Source organism: Lissotriton vulgaris, chromosome 12 (assembly GCF_964263255.1).
Source record: "Lissotriton vulgaris chromosome 12, aLisVul1.2, whole genome shotgun sequence".
Taxonomy (NCBI): Eukaryota; Metazoa; Chordata; class Amphibia; order Caudata; family Salamandridae; genus Lissotriton; species Lissotriton vulgaris.
This window is the reverse complement of record NC_141700.1, coordinates 752,254,539-752,270,996: the sequence shown is the minus strand read 5'-3', so window position 1 is coordinate 752,270,996 and position 16,458 is coordinate 752,254,539.

The window sequence follows — 16,458 nt, the reverse complement described above, 5'->3', positions numbered from 1 at the left end:
AGCCAGTTGGCTGATCTCTGTGGCTACAAGGAAAACCCTGTAAGTCTTTAGGTGGCTCCGATGTGATCCTGGGGTCTTAGAAGTGTACACCTGTGATTGTTTGGGAACCAAAACAAAGTTTAGACCCATTTGAAGTCTTTTCATCCAGACTATTGGGACCTATAAACTTTGTTAAACTTTATAACTTCTAGACTGTCACTGACCCCAATCTACTTGGTGTATTTGATCAGTGCTCTTTCTCAGTCGGCCTGAAATGGCACCTTGGTCCCAGTCCACAATGACCATTGAATATTATTGGCACTTTACGTTTTTTTGGTGCTATTTCAACTTTAAGTTTTTAACAAATCATATCTCTGGTCCTCCTTACTGTATTTTTGTAATGTTGGTGTTGTTTCGTTTATTCAGTTTTACCCTACGTTTCAAATTCAGCTTGGGATTATTATTGCTTGGTCTGACTTTATTACTGTTGTGGTACTGCATTCATTTGCACACTGCCTTAAATTAAGCCTGCATGTTCTGTGCCACAGCTACCAGGGGTTTGAACTTGCTGCGGTAACTTAGCGGGTTCACCCTAACAAGGGTTGCGATTATTCCTCAAGGTGGGCAGTAGCCAAGCCCAAAGAATTATCTAATTTCTTACATTATGTACAACCACAAGAAATAAAGTGGTCAGAAAGTGCCTGGACTGGTTATCTTTTGCAGTGAGGTTGGCGGCTCATCATAGGGGGTGTATGTAAATGCAATGTTCTTCCTATAATAGCATACATGTGTGTCTGCTTGTAGTAAAATCAAAAACCGTGACGTTCCACAAATATAGAAGACTTTATATAATTGTTCTTCTACAGAGGTTCACATAATTATTTCTTTGACAGCAGTCACCAACATAGAAAATACAGAGTCTGAGGCACTGATTGAGATTAAATGCACTTTTGACAGAATGTATCACCTGTGTTAACTGAGCTATTTTCTGCTAAGGACTGCTAATTAATCATGCACTAGAGCACATGAAAACTTGCCTCCCTCAGTGTTCAATTGATCCTCTCTGAACACTGGGACTGGGACAATTTAGTGAACATTACTAGTGGAAATGGTTAAAAAGTTGGCCAGTCCTGGTAAATACGGGGAACGCATACTTAATGGCTGGCTGTATCAAATGTTTGGCACAACTTAAGCTCACAGAATTCCTGTAAAGATACAGGCAGGCACACAGCTGCAAAGTGTCTGAGACACTCTCCTGAAAGAAATCACTAAGGGCTGTATGTATGAACACATTTTCCCATAGACACAGAATAGGTAAAACCCTTTGATACATATTGCCCTAGGCTTGTTGATCTGATGGTGCATCAGAAAGTTGCATGACTTTCTAAGGGGTGATTTGGAACCCCTGTAGTGTATAGGTATTACAAATAGGACTTCGGGGTGAATTGATATATTTTTACCAAATGTAAAGTGCTATCGTGTTTGCCGGGTTCCCGGACATGGCTCACCATCATTACGTAAGAAGTGTGATAAGAAAGAGAATGTCTCAGTGTGATGGGCATTATTGGCAAATAATAATCAAAGAATCATCACATTTTATTATAACCTATTATCCTACCCTGAACACAGGATACATGTGATGCCCACCACACCATGTGCATGCTTGCCAGCATGAACACACTTAAATGTAAAAGTGACACCCTACCCTGAAGCTGCATTGTGGTGTTCCACCCCACAGAGTAAAGCATTCTGACTCCAACGGGGCCCAGTTCATTGTACATAAAGCAACACAGGTAACTAAAATGCACAAGTCTCCTGGAAGGAGGGAGCATACCTCCAGAGCAGATGAAGATGTTCTGGTTGGCGCAGTCTGCACTGTACCAGCTGAGGCTTTGCGCTCGAACGCACGACTGCCTTTGGCTGGGCTCGCCAATCGACCAATTAGTGAAGTTTAGGCTTCCTCCATCACTCCAAGTCCAGTCACCATTAGCGTTCACCCTCAGTCCAATCCAGGCACCAATATTTCCAGCTACAACAGCCAGCAGGTTCAGGTCATCTCGGCTTTTGATGCTTGCAAGGTCGCTGTACCTGCTGCGGCAGTAGTTTTGTGCTTCTTGCCAAGTTTTTCTCTCTAACACAAGGAAATATGGGCCTCCTCCAATGACAGCAGGCAGCCGGTGAGCTGGAGGAGAAAAGAGTACCAGTTACTCAAGAGTGGAGATGGACTCGATTGGCCCCCACCCTCCTCCCTGCAATGGAGCACCATCACAACCACCTACGTTGATGTCTCGACAGATCAACAAATGAATGGCAGGCTTGTATGTTGCCTTACACTCTCAAGTAGTTCTTCTGGCTTATTCGTGATTCAATTCAGCCTGTAAAACATTCAAGCTGCCCATCCAACACCCCCCCAGGTCTTTAATGAAGCCACTTCCCTTCAGATCCTTCTTACCACAGGTCTGCCGCAGACATCTAGTGTTGCGATTCTGTCCATCCACAATGGCAATGCCCTTTTTTTTTTAATTGCCTATAAGTTCTCAGAGTGAAGAAGTGTGTTTTTGTTGGTATATGTGAGTACAGGTTCTTATTTGAGTGGATGGTCAGAGGATCAGGCCTCCTTGTATACAGAATGAATCCTGATTGCACATCAAACAAATACATGTGGGGGCTAAGTGGAAAGCAGAGAAGCCTTCATCAGGACAAAGATGGAAGTCTAGCCAGGGGTCTGTGAGTACAAGAGAGCAAGTATCTGTGTATGTGTTATTTCCATAGTGGAAACCTATCCACAACGAGTGGAAGTTTGTGTGAAGATGATAGAGTTTGAGAATCAAATCCTCAAAGTGAACGCAGGGTAAAGCCTGAATCTGTAGAAATGTGTCTACATCCAGCTGAGGGAAATATATATATTTTTTCTGATGGACTTGAAGTTATGGTCCCCAACCTCGATCCTTCATAGAGGGGCCCAGACAGTTGAATGGGGTTTTTGGAAGCTCACATCTCCACCAAAGATTTTTCAACACAACCAGTGAGCAGAGCGGGCACAGGGTGAACGCTAAAGACTGCTTCAAGCGAGCACCTTGCTGAACACACTTTTTTAAAATTGTCTTGATGTCCTTTTTGCTTCCAATATATGTCACTAATGTTTGGTACAATACACCTACCATGAACATACTCTTATACATAAAAATATTCGAGGAAACATTCTGTCAAACTGTGAAGGCATGCAGTATGTAAGGATGTTCCCCAGATCACACACAGCATGTCGTTTGAGACAAGACTTAAAGACTCTGGATTAATGGCAGCTTGTTGTCACATTCATCGACACAAGTACCAAGCTGATGCTTAAAACGAAACAGCATGTGTCTATATACATAGCATTATGAGGATGTCCTGCACCCTGAGCCTGTGCGTTTTCAAGGTAGACACCAGACCACAGGCCTCCCTTTTCTAAATCTTCTCGAATTTCTTTATCAAATGACAATATCAACACATTTTCCAATGTGTACTGGAGAGTGGACGTGGAGAAATCAGTAGAAATCTTTCTTCTGGACACAGTATCATGAGGAACACACCCCTCCTACCACAATATCAAGTTCAGGGGATGCTATTGGAAATATTAAGATAAATACAGGACATCTTGAGGCTTTTCTTCTGCATTTTTACGAAACTTCAATTTTTAATTTATCAAAACATGGTGTAAATATTTTTTTTAATTAAATATGTAACCGCCCCAACCTGCGTTTTAAACATAGGGGGGTGCATGCAGTGGTTGCCCCTTGGTGATCCAGAACCTTAGGGTGCAACAGATTTCCCTAACAAAACTTGTGATTATAAAGTAAGTTTACAATACAACAAACTAATGATATCTTGCACCAGTACCACGGCTGTTAAAAGTGTTCTCCAGGGTTTTGACACAGGAAGTCTAGTTGTAATACAATGATCAACAGCGAGGCATACCTGCCCTGCATCTATTGCTGACATATCATAGGACAAATCAGCACCCTGTGTGCAGTGGTTGTAAATAGCCACCAAATGAAATTCTGATTAAGGTAAATCCGGTTTTCTCTCAGCTTGTGGAGTCGTTAGTTATTTTGTTCCCTATTTATAAAGGACGGTCACATGGGGTGATAGATGGACGGGTCACATGTGGTGATAGATGCTTCACTAACACCGCGGCCAGACTCTGGAATACTCTTCCAAAGGCAATTACTACTTCAGTTTAGGAAACTGCTGAAAACCTGGTTGTTTGACCAATAATAGTCCATGGTATCACTTCCGAAGGTAGATAACGCTTAATCAGAGATCTTTAGCAGAGTCACAGCGCCAAGACACCCACGGGTAAATGTTGCGCTTTATAAATTTTTAAAATAAATAAAAATTTTAAAAATAAATAAATAAATAAATAAACATCATGATTTACATGGAGGTCGCGAACAAGAAAAAGTGCCAGAAGGCCCCCCCTACACAAGGCAGGCTTTTCAGCATGCTACCCCATAACATCTCCTTCTATGCCAGCCAAAATGCCATGTGGTGCAAAACTGTTAAATACATTTACAAACATATTGACAGAGAGAAAACACCTGTTCCTAGTTTTCCACTGAAGATGAAGGCAACCCTAAAAAAAAATACAGGACCCAAACCTGCACCTTTTCCAGATACATTTTTCCCTTTGGGGCCAGCTGGCTGGTGAGGTGGGTGCCAACCATCCCCACACCATGGGCATTGCAGACACTGTGGTGCATACTCCGCCCACTCCATATTTTACCAGTCAGCGGCTCCCCTCCCTCCAGCTTTGGCCTCAACGTCCTCCTACTCCTAAAAAAGACTGCAGTCTAGCATGGAACTATGATAGTGGGTGCAAATAGAAAACCATGACCCCACCCCCACCAAAGGGACTTCACACGTAGTCCCCAAGTCCCTCAAGGAGGGTTCAAGGAGATGTGCAAAGAAACAAAACAAGAGAAAACATGAATATACAATGGAACTCCATAGCCGAAGCCTGAAATCAGCACTGAAAGCCTGCGCCACCAAAAAATGAGGTTGCAGAAATGAGGTGGGACAGACCCAACCTGTCAGAGTGGAAGGGGCGAGCTCCGCCGTTCCTTGCTAAGACAGGGGCAACAGATCTCGGAGTAGTATCAATCAATCAAATCAATCAGGGGTTTATAGAGTGCGCTACTCACCCATGAGGGTCTCAAGGCGCTATGGGGAGGAGGGGATGTAGTAATGAAGTGCAAGGCTGGACTGAATGTTTCACTGGACAAGGATGGAGAACTCAGATTCCAGAAGGTGGCCACCCTTGGCTTTACTATCCGAACACTCTTACAAGGTGGACTCAACTTCAAACAACCAGAGCTTGTAGTTTCTAGTTCAGAACCACCAATCACACAAGGGCCGCCCCTTGACATTGATCGCAGTACGAGGTTGCACGCATATAGTTCTAATGTAGTACAGTGAATAGGCACTTACCAAGGCAGGCGGAGAGAAGAAGCACCTTCAACAGCATCCTCCAATCACAGGCCAGCTAAGGAAAATAAAAGGAGTTATAAAGCACCGTTAGATCAGGTTGGACCAACTACTTCTAATAACAAGGGTAGAGAGCAGCAAGGAATTACACGCAAAGCCACAACTTAAGGCTCAGGAACCCTCCTCCTGGGAGACCCTGGTCTGTGATAGGCACCTTCAGCAGAACATTGCCAAACAAGCATTGGCAAAGCCAACAGCTCTGGATTTAATGTGTTAACAGGAAAACATAGGCAGTCCTAGATGTGCACAGACCATTTGTGTCTTTTCTAAGTAAGCAAACTTCTTCTGCCTGAAGCTTATTTTGTATTCTCAAGCTTGTGTTGTTGCATTGCACCAGCACTGCAACTTTAGAAAACTAACACAATGCACCACATACTAAGGGAACATAAAACACAGGCCACATGTAAGAGGCACTGAAAGAGACAGGTTACAGAGATGCACTGCACAGATAGTCTGTGTGCCTTTGTGCATGCCTGTACTTGTATTTAACACATTAAATCCAGACCAATTGATTTTGCCAAAGCTTGCTGTCGATATAATTAAGGTCTCCAGGCTTTAGCACTTAGATCTCCAGTTTAGCATGGGTAGAATAAGTGAAGGCCAGGGAAGTGAAAAGGAATAAATCATTGGTCTGACCAATCCACTGTGAAACATTTTAATGAAAGTGCAGCCCAAGGTAAAGTGCTTGCCTAGGATACGGGGAAGGATTTGTCGGTGCATTCATTAGATTTCCTTTGGGGTGAAACCTACCAGGAAAATTTGATCACAAGAAGGTGTGAGTTAGTCAGGAAAAGATCAATTAAAAAACGTTTGCTGACAAGTTGGAAGTGTAGGATGTTCAACCCTCGTATTTTATGTTTTGTGTTTGTAATCTCCCTGTGAGGCACTTGAACTAGGAGTTTGTTGAAGTACTCAGTCTGCCCCTAGGGCAGATTGTTTATAAGGGTGACATCCCACCAGGGTGTTCCACCCTATCAAGGTGGAGGGTTTGCATTCTAGTGGGAGGAAAGTAGCAGACAAGCCCAGGCATCAAGGTGGCAGTCTAGGATCAGGACAGATGTTGAAGTGTCATTAGAGACCGCAGACCTACAGTTCAGCAGGGTCGCCCAGGCTGGTGTGCAGAGCTGGGCCACTAGGAAGATGGGGGTGATTCCAGCCAGTTGGGAGGCTGGGCTTTTTTTTAAGATGTCTGTCTCTGGAGCGTGCGACAACAGGATGTGCTGTGAGATGTGTGGCCACGGAGTATTGTGTGTGCCTTTGAGGTAATGTATGTGGGGGAATGTTCAGAAACCTTGGGTGTGCACATGGTGAGCTCTGCAAAGGTAGAAGTATCCAGTGAGTTGCAACAGGGGAGGTTAGGAAAGCAGTCTCTAGAGGAGAGAACTTGAGAGAGCTGGAGAGTGGGTTTTGAAGACTTTGCATCACCTTAAGCAGGGGATCGGCTTCAGTTTGATTCCACACAGGTCTCAATAAGAGACGTGTGCTATGCGCAGTTGTAAGTGACTGAAGTGATGCGTGAGGTAAGTAAACACACCTCTCTTGTGCATTATATCAATGAGTGTCGGAGGCCCCCAGTGGAGAGCTGGCTTCCATGCTGCTGCTATGGTGCGGCTGGGCCAATGAGCCAATGAAGGATGCTTGCAGCAGCAGAGGGGGCTGCAGGGAGGCTGTGGATGTGTTCCAGATTACCTCCATATATGTCACCATTTTGGTGCCCAGTTTAAATCCCCAATGGGTTTGTGGTTGTTAATAGGGGCCTGGGGTTGGTGGGGGGAGGATCAGCTGATAGGGGCAGTATTTAGCAGAGATGTTAGTCACAGTAGCAGTGTTAACAGCGGTAGCCCCGATGGAAGCTTTTTGGACCTCCACGGAATGATATAATTTGGAGAAGATAAAGCAGTTATTATCCAAGGACTCGCTCGTTGCCTCCCTTTTTCAGGCAGGGTGATGGGTAGGACCGGTTATGGTGACCCAATGTAGTAATATTTTTCCTGTCAGGCAATGTTGAATTCTGAGATCAAGAAAGGGAAGCCCAGCAGAGTGCTCTCAGTAATTAGGTCTTTATTTATTCTCTCAAGTACATTGATTTCAATCGAACTTAGTGTGTGACTGTAGAGTTTGAAATGGTCCCCGAGTTAGGCATCCAGGATGGATACCAGGGCTCAGTGTTTCTGGCATTTGAGGGTCGTTATGGGTGGGCCAGGGCGAATAGGGTTTCTGAGCTGTAGGAACCTGCAACCTGAAATCGCTTCGGATATGAAACTCGCCCTATTTTAGCTGTGGTGGCCATAACAAGATCGCGTGAAGCAGTGTGGGGTCTACTGAAAATCAGAAACAGATTCAGTACGGGGAGCAGCAATATCTAATCTAACCTATGCACATTTATAGAGCGCCTGGATACCATTGGGCCTCCCAGCGCTACAAACTCAACAGAGATTACATCATATGGCTGAGATACCCGCCACCCCCTCTCAACACGATCCCAAAAGGAGGGAAACCGGAAACAGTTCTTTAAAGTTTTTGGATGTGGGAGGGAGTGACCCTCCCGCGGCCGTATTTATTAAAACAAAAAATTAAACATTAAACGTTTCATGTTATGTACAATTTCATTATCACATTGCGATGTTTGGCTAACCTTAACATATTCTCTAATACAGAGGTTCTCCTAGCCGAACTAGCATCCTACAAAACATTCTCTATAAACACTGAAATTGTACATCCTAACGTTTAAGGGCCAACGGCAAGGTCATAACCGGTGTCAAGATCCCTAACCAGACTTACCCGTCCCACTTGGGAGGGGCGACAGCACAGAGGCTTACCTCAAGTGCAACTACTAACAATTTCCCTTGACTTGACGGGGGCACTTAAGACTCGACGCCATTTAAAGGTCGTTCGAATACTTGTGTGTGGTATCTAGAAGGTATCGTGGACCTCCCCCCACCCCACACAACTTACCGCATCTGCCGTCGCAGATGACACTGGCCCCGGGAAATTCCCCAGGAGGGGGCTGTAACCCCTCCTACACAGGAAGGGGCCTTGACCGCCTTTCCTTAACTTCCGGCGACCCGCCCTTAGACGGGACCGCCTCCCCATTGAGGGGCCAATGGCCACCTCTCCCGAGCGCTCCCATCCGTGTTGGGTGACGCCCACTCATAGGGATCTACCAATTAGTGCTCACCGATCATGACCTTACCGCCTACCAAAAAATAAATACGACAATTCTTACTCGAACCTATGAAAACATTGGTCGCTACGACCGAAAGAGCATGCTTAAAATGCAACACTACATCAAGTTATTTTAATCGTAACAACCTAAACGATATTCACCATACTTTATTATGATCAACAACAAACTGATACTTTTCACAACCTGTAAACGAAAACAGAAAAACATACTTATAAAATTCACTTTATTGCACAACAACTTGCTGTCCTCAGGGGCTGGTGGGTGGGTCCAAATTGGCTCTTCGTTCTGTCCCGAGCTCACGTGTAGCGAGGAGGTGCAGCTTCGGAGCACAAGAACAAGAGGACGTCTTCTGGTCTTGCGTCTCTTTTTATCCGTCTTCAGGGCGGGCGTAGACCCGCCCCTGCCCGTCCCGGGGGCGGGGCTGGCTACGTTGGTGTCTAGGCCAGCCCACTCTAGGGCGGGAAAAAGCGCGCCCCGGCTACGCCGCTTCGGGCATACCAGCCGAGACGCGCCTCCCGCCCAAAAATGGCTTCCCGGGGGGATCGAGGCACTCCGCCATACGTTCGGGGGGACCGAGTGGTCGCCCCTTTCCATATGGCTGAGATACCCGCCACCCCCTCTCAACACGATCCCAAAAGGAGGGAAACCGGAAACAGTTCTTTAAAGTTTTTGGATGTGGGAGGGAGTGACCCTCCCGCGGCCGTATTTATTAAAACAAAAAATTAAACATTAAACGTTTCATGTTATGTACAATTTCATTATCACATTGCGATGTTTGGCTAACCTTAACATATTCTCTAATACAGAGGTTCTCCTAGCCGAACTAGCATCCTACAAAACATTCTCTATAAACACTGAAATTGTACATCCTAACGTTTAAGGGCCAACGGCAAGGTCATAACCGGTGTCAAGATCCCTAACCAGACTTACCCGTCCCACTTGGGAGGGGCGACAGCACAGAGGCTTACCTCAAGTGCAACTACTAACAATTTCCCTTGACTTGACGGGGGCACTTAAGACTCGACGCCATTTAAAGGTCGTTCGAATACTTGTGTGTGGTATCTAGAAGGTATCGTGGACCTCCCCCCACCCCACACAACTTACCGCATCTGCCGTCGCAGATGACACTGGCCCCGGGAAATTCCCCAGGAGGGGGCTGTAACCCCTCCTACACAGGAAGGGGCCTTGACCGCCTTTCCTTAACTTCCGGCGACCCGCCCTTAGACGGGACCGCCTCCCCATTGAGGGGCCAATGGCCACCTCTCCCGAGCGCTCCCATCCGTGTTGGGTGACGCCCACTCATAGGGATCTACCAATTAGTGCTCACCGATCATGACCTTACCGCCACAGGTCCGGATAGTTGACCGGCTATCCGGACCCCCCACAAAACTCCTACCTAAAGGTCATGTTTTAACGATTTTAACCAAGCTAGGAAGTCTCCTATGAGTAACTCATTGCCCACCCTCGACAAATGCACACCATCCCCCAAATACAAACTGTCATCATTAATACAACTATGCGAGATCGAATGCAATGTCTTGGAACGGAACAACCTACTCACTTTGTTATTCAATTTTTTAACGGAATGATTCAAAGCAGGGATCGAGATAGCCCCCCGCCACACTTTTCGTGGGATCATATGAGACCACGCAATTATACACCCCGGAACTCTCCTGGCTAACCAACTTACCGTGGAAAGCATAGCCTCCAGGAGAAGTCGTCTACCGGTGGTGACTAAATCATTGCCCCCCAAATGTACTATGACTATGGACGGCGGTGACCTCATCCGCTCTAACAAACCCTCAAAGAATGCCTGAAACTGGTCAATACAGAGACCGCCCCTTCCGTAGAAGGACACTCTGTACCCGTATTCCCCAGGTACGTGAATCATATCACCTGCTTTGAATACGTCTACGGCCCGTCTCACGTATGAGTGGCCTACGACCCACACCTCCTTTCTCTCAGCCGGTGATGTGTGACCGCTGGCCTGGTGTTGGGTCAACTGCACAGTCCGCCCTGCCGCGTAGGCTTGCGCAACTGAAAACAAACAAAAGACAAGAAGCGTGAGTACATGATTACAGCTTCACAACATGTGCAATCGCACGTACCTCTTATAACAATTGGAGGACCAACGCCCCACACGTTTCACTTGTTCCACATTCAGACCCCTGGCTGTAGCTTCAGTGGCAGCCCCTATACGAAAGGAATGGGTCCCAAATTCACCCGGGTCCAAGCCCGCTGCGGCAATGGCCATTGCAAGCACCCGCTGAAACTGAAACCTCGTCAGCGGGGTGGCGTCTATATGCCTCAACAATGTCCCTCCCCATGATGCCACCCTTCGTGCTAGGTAATCTTCTAAGCACTGTACCGGACACATGGATGACTCGGGGATCCTGCGAATGATCGTGCAGTCCCCCCTCCCATCTTGGTCAGTCTTGGACCTGAGAAAGGAGACAACCATCGCATCACCCCTGATCTGAACATGTTCCCTGCACAAGCCCCCCGACACATCCTGTTTGTTCCTTGCAACTAGCTCACTAACTCTCATAGCCCCGTGAAATGCCAACGTAAATGCAGTCCGGAACAAACAGGTCTCGAAAGGGGACGAGCATGTGCTAGGGAGTGTGGCCAGTAACTGGGACAATCTATCAAAACCTATCGGTCGTCTTATGTCCACTCTGCGACCCTCAAGACGTTGCCACCCACGCAGCGCTTTCTGTACTGCAAAAGACGCTGTTGGGTCCAGGATGCCATGGGCCCTGGCAACAAAGGAAATGGCGGCACGATGCCTTTGGGCCGTAGCCACCGATTTCCCAGCCCTACGTAAGGACATCAGAAAAAGTACTACCCACTCTTCCTGACCCCAAAGTCCCCCTCTCTCTGCCCCTAAAAAGGCTAAATAGGCCTGAAACGCCCCTTCATATGCCTTCCTTGTCCTGGGTGCTAGACTCTCTCCCACGAGGTGACGAAGTTCGGGGCACCGAGAGACCAGAGAGCTTCGGGGAAGGGTGCCGGCTCTGGGTCCGCTGAAGGAAGGAAACCCGAGAAAGCCTGCATGTGAAAACGAGACAGTGCATCAGCAGCCTGATTCAACACCCCTGGGACATGTTTTGCTCTGAATATCACGTTCAGTTGCATACACAGTAGGACAATTTCTTTAAGCAGCCTCAAAATCAATTTACAACGGGCTGCCTGACTATTGATGCATTCTACCACGGTCATGTTGTCGGACCAGAACACAACAGAATGATCTCTGAACCCTTCTGGCCAGGTTCTCAGGGCCACCAGAATGGGAAATAGTTCCAGGAAGGCAATATTACTCGTCAGCCCTTTTTCGTGCCACCATAGGGGCCACCTTTGTGCCGACCATTTTGTGCCGAAGATGGCGCCAAAGCCTATGCTTCCTGCTGAATCTGTCCATAGCCCCAGCTCTTCGGAGGACACGGCTGGCTTGTTCCAGACAACTCGGCCATTGAAGTCCGCCAGAAATGCTAACCAAATCCGCATGTCCCGGCGGACCTCGGCCGATAACCTCGTGCGATGATGACCCTCTTTTAGGCCAACCATCGCTTGGGCAATTGAGCGGGAAAAGGGGCGAGCCATTGGGATCACCCTCAAAGCAAAGTTCAACTTTCCCACTAATTGTTGCAACTGATGTAGTGTAACTTTGGATACATGTAAACATACTTGGAGGGCTGCCCTGAATTTCGAGATTTTGCTAGCTGGTAAACGGAAACACCCCTCCCTTGAGTCCAACTCGATCCCCAAAAACTCGAGGCAAGTCGTGGGACCCATAGTTTTACCCGGTGCCAATGGTACGCCAAAATGACCCATCAACACACGGAATTCAGCTAAGGCCTGTGCACATGCGGGATTTCCGGCGGGGCCAAGGAACAAAAAGTCGTCAAGGTAATGCATTACATTTCGGAAACCCGTTTTCTTAGTGAACACCCATTGCAGGAAAGTACTGAATTGCTCAAAGTAAGCACATGATATAGAGCATCCCATTGGCATACACCTATCCATGTAGAATGACCTTCTTGGGGACCACCCCTAACGGAGAACAAACGAAATCTGGTACCGGGGGTACACTAAACGGGCCGGCGACCCGACCCCGGCTAACCTCTTTCTGGATTTTTTCTTGCACTACAGATGTATGTTGTAAAACGGAAAGTTGATTTTTGCACATCCCTACACCCTGAAAGTCCCCTACCGGGATGCGGAAACCATGTGTAAAACCGTTCCGCAGCACCCCGGCAGAAGTCCGATCCGGGTAGTTGCTGAGCCAGGGAATCATTGCCAGGGTATCAATCGGGGTTGGTAAAGGCGCCCCTCGGCCTAGCTTAGACCTGTTTGGCGCCTCCCTTACCCCCATTCTCACTCGTTCTGGCTCGGCACGATGACTCAGGATGGGATGATCCACACGTACTACATTCGTGTTTGAATTTACACGACCCCGGAGGCCTGGTACACTTCCCCTTGTTGAAATTAAAACAGAAACCCTTTCTCCCTGTATTGCCCGCGGGCCTCGACTGGTCGTCGGTGCTCGTGCTTGGTCGAAAGGGCGTCCCCACATTTTGGCGGGAGTAATCAACAACATTGCTCCCGACCAATGGCATTCTTAACATTCCCGATTCCTTCATTTTATCCCATGTTAGAGAATCGTAACAATCCCAAGTCAAACTTTTGTTATGTTCCTTTTCTTTCCTGAACAGATTGTCGTAACAAAACCAATGGTTACCTTGATACGTTGTCGAGTAACCCATAATTCGTGATTGATAAACGGGAAACTCAGGGAGCAACTCGGGCCTACGTTCCCCCAAAATCGATGTAAAAATACCCCATGCATTGCCCCAATTGCCAATGTTCTCATTTACCTTAAAGGCGGCCATTTTTGCGCGCCAAACACTCGGATGCATTAAGTCCTTCTGACTTTTCACATGCTCCACATCATAATGATCAACAAGCAAGGAAAAAATATTCACGTATTCCCCTGCCCAGATCTTTTCCTTTATAGCTACAGGCACATGTTGTCCCAATCTCTCTCTACGAGAGGGTGCTGACTCGTCCCTTGCAATCGGCAATGGCCGCTTACCTGAACTGGACGCAGCTTCTGCCGCTTGCGGCTTGTCTATCCCCGACAATGGCGCAGCCACTCTAGCTGCCTCTCTCTTCTCACGAAGCCCTTTTATCAGCGCCTGTGCCTCGGCAGCCGTGGCGCCATCATTACTATCCCCCAACCAAGCTGCTAGCTGTGCTGCCAGCTCGGGGGGCATGTCATCCTTGGGTGACGGGGTGACGACAACGGGGATTGGATTTCCCTCCATTGGAACTGGGGTCGGCGCCTCGAGCGGTGCGGAGGGAACCGGGACGTCTCCACCGGCTGGAACCCTTTTTGGTCTCTTAGGTCTACCCCCAGCCGGCGCAGGGCCCGAACCCTCCTCCCCGTCTCGCTCCGCCAACCGTTTCTTTATCTCGGACACTTCCTTGCAAAGGTTCCGCACCATCTGGTCGGTCGACATTTTCTTTAGGACTTTCTTTGGCATCTCTCCGAGGAAGTATCTGGAAGACAAAGAAAAAGATCAAAACGTCCAAATTGGCTCTTCGTTCTGTCCCGAGCTCACGTGTAGCGAGGAGGTGCAGCTTCGGAGCACAAGAACAAGAGGACGTCTTCTGGTCTTGCGTCTCTTTTTATCCGTCTTCAGGGCGGGCGTAGACCCGCCCCTGCCCGTCCCGGGGGCGGGGCTGGCTACGTTGGTGTCTAGGCCAGCCCACTCTAGGGCGGGAAAAAGCGCGCCCCGGCTACGCCGCTTCGGGCATACCAGCCGAGACGCGCCTCCCGCCCAAAAATGGCTTCCCGGGGGGATCGAGGCACTCCGCCATACGTTCGGGGGGACCGAGTGGTCGCCCCTTTCCATTCACTGCCTTATATGAAGCCGCCGGGTGCCACTGAATAAAGAGTGTAAGAAGCCTTCATAAGATGTCGAATTAGATGTGAAGGTGTGCATGCCCTTAAATTTAATTTACAGCACACGGAAGTGCGTCATCGCCAATGTGGCGACATTAGCCTGATTGTTATAAACTCACAGCTCAAATCAAATTCATCCACAAAAATCTAATTTAGGCGCAACACGTCAGCCTCGGTGCATCCTCAGCAGGAGTGTGGAAACACTTCTTGTAGCAAAAACACATTTAGGCAGAAATATAATAAGGGGACAAACACAGTTAGGTGCAGTTTTTTGTCAGAAAAATACAGCGGTGAAATAGATGCACATGAAACAATATTTACTCCCCCATCGTTAACTACCATTACATCATCCAGGTAAGTATACACAGGGAAGTGTAGGTTTAATATTCTTGACTCTACTTACCTTGAAGCTATTGTTGGTGCAAATTCACCCTTGACTCAAGTAAGCGGAAGTAGCGTCACATTTATGTGCAAAATCATCAATTTGTAAATTGATCACATGAGATATAAAGGTGCGCATTCGCATAACGTCAGATTTCTCCCTCTCCGCTTCTTGTCCCCGTTTTGGAATGCAGCAATCTACAACAGGTAGAGGCTTTTTAAGTATTCTGATTGCTTAAACCAATCCAGGTTTTCAGCCAGGGTACCAATTCATTTTTATGATAACTTTTTATATAAAGCCATATTGTCCACAGCAAATAGCACATGATTATTAGCCAAAACAATGTTTCTAATTTTATCAACATATAAAGGATGAAAGGCTGTACTGGCCCCATCAAAATGAAGAATGCAAACATATCTATGCTGTAGATGCATGAATCCAGTGCACAATTAGACAACATCTCACCTGAGGTGGATTTAATCACGGGGGATCTTCCTGGGTTAGTGGTCGGCAACCTTAGCGTCCACGCTTACCTGCCACGGACACCCCTGGCTAGCCCTGCTTCCGTGCCACAGACACTGACTGCTGCGAGGCTCTTTAAGTCCCGCCCCCTGCAGGTGACAGCGGTAAACACCGAGGCTTGGGCAGGCGGCTGGAATTTGCTTTTCAAATTGCAGCGGGGCCTGTATCCAAAGCGAGTCCACGAGAATTTCCCTTGAACAGCGTCATGGACAGGCAGCCCTGTGGGATATTAACCGTTTCACTGCTGGACAGACTCACGCACCAGGGATTTAAGTCGGATGAAAAACTGGGGGGTGGACGGGGGTCTCTTATAGGGATGGTTACCGATGTAATTAAGGACGTGGCTTAAAACACGTAAGCTAAAAATCTGTGCTGAAATAGTGTGCTGCCCCACTGGTATTTTGCTGCTTGTCCATTCATCCAGATATATAATAGAACACGTAACATTACACCTACAACAAGCCTGGACTATTGGCTTTGTCCAAGGTTTTAAATTGCATCACATAAATAAGCAACAACTACGGATTCGTTGTATAAAATATTGAAAATGCTTTTGTTCTTGTGGGGGATCTGAGAAAACAGTTTCGAGCCTTCCCTCAGCTCAATCAACATCCTGTGATTCAACATATGAATATTTCCTTGTGTAATGTAACTGGTGCTCGTGTTTGCGCTATATAAAACGGAAAAATTAGTCTCTTTGAAGTTACCTCAAAAGCAGTTATGTCATATTATGTTAATTGTAGCTTATATAGCGCGTAATCACCTACAGAACTCTTAGCGCTTGTAGAGAAAGCTCAGGTAGCTTCTACCATTCCAGAAGAGCACCAAACAAATGTATTAGACTATAGCCAGGGCTTCCCTAAACAGATAAGTTTTAACCCCTTCGCTGCGGCG